This window comes from Eschrichtius robustus, chromosome 18, assembly GCF_028021215.1.
Source record: "Eschrichtius robustus isolate mEscRob2 chromosome 18, mEscRob2.pri, whole genome shotgun sequence".
In the NCBI taxonomy this organism is placed as follows: domain Eukaryota; kingdom Metazoa; phylum Chordata; class Mammalia; order Artiodactyla; family Eschrichtiidae; genus Eschrichtius; species Eschrichtius robustus.
In genome coordinates, this window is record NC_090841.1 from 63459684 (window position 1) to 63464658 (window position 4975).

Sequence of the window (4975 nt, forward strand, 5' to 3'; positions counted from 1 at the left end):
TCTCCTTAGTTGCATAATAAAGAGAATTTCCCTCAAGAGCCATGCATTTATCCAATTATTAAATTAATTAATTAACAAATAAGTGGAATAAAAATTGTCATTATTCTCACCATCCTATTCTAGAATTTATCTGAATTTCAAGCATCATGAATGGACCCTGTTTCTAATGACAGTCTTCAGCGGGAACTCAGATATGTATAAGACAGGAAAGATAGGCAGCCCTTGAGGTCTTGCAGTGCTTTGGTTAATCATTATAGGAGGCTTGCATTTTGTTTCAAGCCCCCTGTGTTTTATGTCCCAGAGCATTCCTCCACGGTTAGATTTGGGTGAGGAGAGGGCATCCCCATAACCTGGGTTATTGTGAACTCAGGTAGGTTCTCAGGCAGACTAATGTTAGGAAAGAATACCAGAACATGGAAATCTAGAAGCTGATTCCCTTAAAACCATTCAGTGTGAGTACTTTTTTCACGTACCCCCCAGGCTCAGGGCGACTGGTATAAATGATGAATCTGGCCAAGTGTAAGGGAAGATGCTTGCACTGCGTGCCGGGGGGGGGGACTCCGGTGACCTAGAGAGCACCAAAGGCCAGACCTAAGAAATGCTAATACTACTGTTGCCTTTGGGAACAGTGGCTGTGTTGGCTTACCTTCGAATTTAAGAAAATCCAGAAATCCTAATTTTTATGTCAAATAAACTGATTTTAAAATATTAACTTAAAAACCTTTAAAAAAAACATATTATGGGAATTCCCTGGTGGTGCAGTGGTTAGGACTCTGGGCTCTCACTGCCAAGGACCTGGGTTCCATCTCTGGTCCGGGAACTAAGATCCCGCAAGCCCGGAGGCGTGGCCAAAATAAACAAGGAAAAAACAACAACAAAACATATTATGCACACCCACAGAACACTACTGCTACTGAGTAGGCCCAATTTGTGCTTTCTGCCATTGATTGTCTTGTTGTTGTTTTCTGTTTAAAATAAAAAAGCTTTTATTTCAAGCATTTAAGATATAACAATTATAACTCCATATAACAGAAGTTTATACGTAACAGAAGTTTATATCACCTCTTGATAAAAACAGTTGAATTTTTTTGTAGGTCAGTTATAAAGGGAATTAATGAAAATTCTGAATAAATCTTGGTAGCTGTCATTGAAGACATTCATTCATTCATTCAGCAGACATTTACTGAATGTCTATTGTTTGCAGGTACATTTTAGGTATCCTCAAGATACAAATAAGAAAAGTACACTTCCAATTCAATATGAAGACAAAGCCTGCAAATAAGTAACACTGATATAAATGTATGTACCTTACGAATGAGAAGGAAATTTTTAAAACAGGAGTGTGGACTCAAAGAGAAATATATGATTATCTCAACCAGTATATATTATTCATTAAAATTTCTTTGAAAAAGAAGTAACTTCTGCTCTAAAAATGGATGTATTTGGGTCTCCAACAATGTTAGATTGTTAACACTAAATATTTATGTACAGTGTTTAGACAAAGAACACTAACAACAAGATAAAACAATTGCTATGAGTCTTGAACACATAAAAAATTTTCTGACATATTTTATAAGTTATAGAAATAAACTTTTTATATCCAATAGAAAATCTGACATTTCCTACACACTAAAATATGAATACTACTTTATAAGTGTACCCTTTCATAAAAACTATGCTAATAAAAGACAATGGTAACTTATAAAATTTCCATTGCCTTTCAAGTTGCAGACACCCCAAAATATTAAGTAACAGTAAACTGAGAAAAAGAAAAATAATCTCAAGCTTCCAATTCTGCAGGGAGAAAGAAAAAAATTGACACTTTTGATCCTTTTATTTGAGACTATATACAATAATGCTAAAGAGCAAGGAGTTTATAATCAGACAGGCTTTTTATAACCAGGCTGTGTTTTAATCCAGGGTCTAGTTTTTAAGAGTAGTGTTATCTTGTCAAAGGGTTAGGTTTTGAAGTCAGTGAATAAGATGAAAATAAGGTACACAAAATTTACCTTTGAAAACCCTTTAAGAATTGGTCCCCATTGGAAAACAACATGCCATCTCTTAATAAGTCATAATCACCAGTTTTCTTTCTGCCTTGTTTCTTCCATTAAGTACCCACTAAATTAGCTGGTGTATGTTTAAGGATCACACTGTACAAAATAAGGAAACTCTAGGCTCTCACTAGCAGGTGGGATCATCCGTATTATTTAAATTGTCATTTTGCTTCCCATCTTCCTCCCTACAAGTATTAGTGAATTCACATAAGATTATTCATTATGCAAGTATAATGTGATGCCACTGTAAACACTGATAAGCTTCAATATTAGTAAAACAATGAAAATAGCATCTCTTTCTCACAGACATTGAGAGAATTAAACTAGAGAATATATGTAAATACTTAGCGCAGTGCCTGTCACATGGTAGGCATGTAATAAATTATAGTATTGTTTGTTTAGTTGAGCAAATTTATGAACAAAGTATTATCTTTCAACTTTGAAGGTAGGGGCAAAGGTCTTCCCAGCCCCCAAACACACAATACTATTTTCTTAAGGGAATAATATGATCCATCTTATGTTTTAGAAGGATGTGCTAATATAATCTCTGTCTGCCTCTCCAGATCTACTCTTTCCCTTTTCCACCCTGCTCTGTATCTTGGAAGGCCAGCCTTTGCGGACTACTTCCACTGGGCTTCCTGATTTTCAGTTTGGGTTTGACCAATAAAAGTCATGGGTAGGAGACTGAAGGGAAGAGGATATGAAGTCATATCTGTTTCCCTGTTTCCCTCCAGGCCGTGGGCCAGCTATGGCCTTTCCCTACCAAAGGCCATAGCTCTTGTTACCTGGCTTCCTACCACTAGAACTCTCTCTCTTGCTCTTGCATTTGGGAGGTGCTTCTTTCCCTGGCCCCTGCAGGTATCTACTCTCCTTTGTCGTGTGGCGGATGGATTGGAAGGGAAGAAGACTGGAAGCAGGGAGATTACTTAGAAAGTACTTGCAGACGGGAAATAATGAGGATCTGACCAAAGCAGTGGATGGTGGGCCAGAGGAAACAGGACAGAAATCAGATACATTTAGAATATATCTAGTATAGGATAGAAAAGAAATTGTAACATTGGATGAAAGAGCAAGGGAGAGAGTAAGTCCAGAAGGACTCTCAAGTATCTTGCTTCAGCAAACGGATGAAGATTGATGCCATTCATAGAGACAGGAGATGATACCATCTGATGCTGTGCTTTTTTTGGGAAACTGATCATTTGCTTCTTTGAGGTATCCCTTGTATTTTATTCAGCACTTACTAGGACCTCACCTAGTCTCTTTTATGTGACTGTGAAAACTATTTGGGTACATGGCTTTATTTTTGAGTAGTCAAAATTTTTAGAGCACTATATTTTAATTAAAAAAAATTTAAACAGCTCTACTGAGATAAAATCTACATAAAGTAAACCGTGTTTTTTTAAGTGTACAAGGTGATAAGCTTTGCCATATGTATACCTGTGAAACCATCACCACAAGAAAGATAATTAACATATGCACGACCACCCAAAGTTTCCTATTGGCCTTTTGTAGTCCCTCCTTCACACACCGCTTCTCACATTCCACTCTACCCGAGACCCAGGCAACAGCTATCTTCTTTCTGTCACTATACAGCAGGATGTATTTTATAGAAATCTATATAAGATTTATATATTTATATTCACAAATAAAAATATATTTATGGATTTATATAAATAGTACATGTGTTTTTTTTCCTGGTTTCTTTCACTCAGCCTAAGTATTTTGAGATTCATCCATATTGTGGTGTGTATTCCTTTAGTGTGTGGAGTGTTTCACTGTATGAATATACCATGATTGTTTATATATTCACCTGTTTATAGACATTAGTGTTGTCTCCAGGATTTTTTCTTATATGGATATATCAATTTAATGAAAGTGATTATATTTCTACATAAACTCCGATTCCTGCCACAAAAATTAGCAAATGTATATACCCTGAGAATCTAAAAATCAAAAGATAAGAATAAATATAACTGAGCCTCCAAAAAAGTTATTACTTTGTGTTTTTATGACTTTCTGTTTTTAAGCAAATTGAATTTTTGTGCACCCAGCACTAAGGTCTATTCTAAATGAAAACTGAAAAATACCCATGCCATCACCCACTTGCCTTAAGGACACAATGAACTAAATTAAAAAAATATCCTGATGGTGGTTTATATCAGTTTTATTCCTATATCTAGCATTATATGCACACAGAGTACTATACTCAATAGAAAATTCATTGTATTCTTTTAATCCAGTGGCAAGAAAAGAGTGGACAAAAACACAAGAATGTCATGAAAATACAGAGAAAGTAACAATGAAAAATGTGTTTAATCAAATTTGTAGGCTTTGTAAATTTTTGTGGGTCTAAAGATTGAGAAATCATTTCAATACTAATATTGAATTTCAGTGTAACTTTGCAATATACTGGATCTCAATGTTGAGACTGCTCTTGATTTTTCTGAAGTTTTTATTTAGTTTTCCAACTCCTGTTGCTGTAATAGTTATCTGGAGATTATTCTATAAAGAATCTTATATCTGAGGGAAGTCATATTTGTTTTAAATAAGCATTTTCTTCTGTATGGTTTTCAGAGTGATTTTCATCTGTTCCTGGAGGGGAATGAAAAACAGTCATCCCTCCAACAGGAAGCCTGGAGAAGCGTCCAGCTCAGCTCTGTGGTCATGCACAGCTTCCTGTTACATTCCAGGAATTGCTCTTGGGTGTAAACAATCATCTTCCAGGGACAGGCCTTGGGTATCACTCTAAACTTGTAGAGCATAATCTGGCAATAGCTGTTAAATTCATTCTGATATAGCAGAAAGTCTCCATTTGTTGACTATGTCAAACTCTTGTCAAGCTCGTTCTAGTAAGCATAACTTTTAGGAAAGCAGAATGCATTATTGATTGGAGTTTATGCATCTTTTCCCCCAAATAAAGC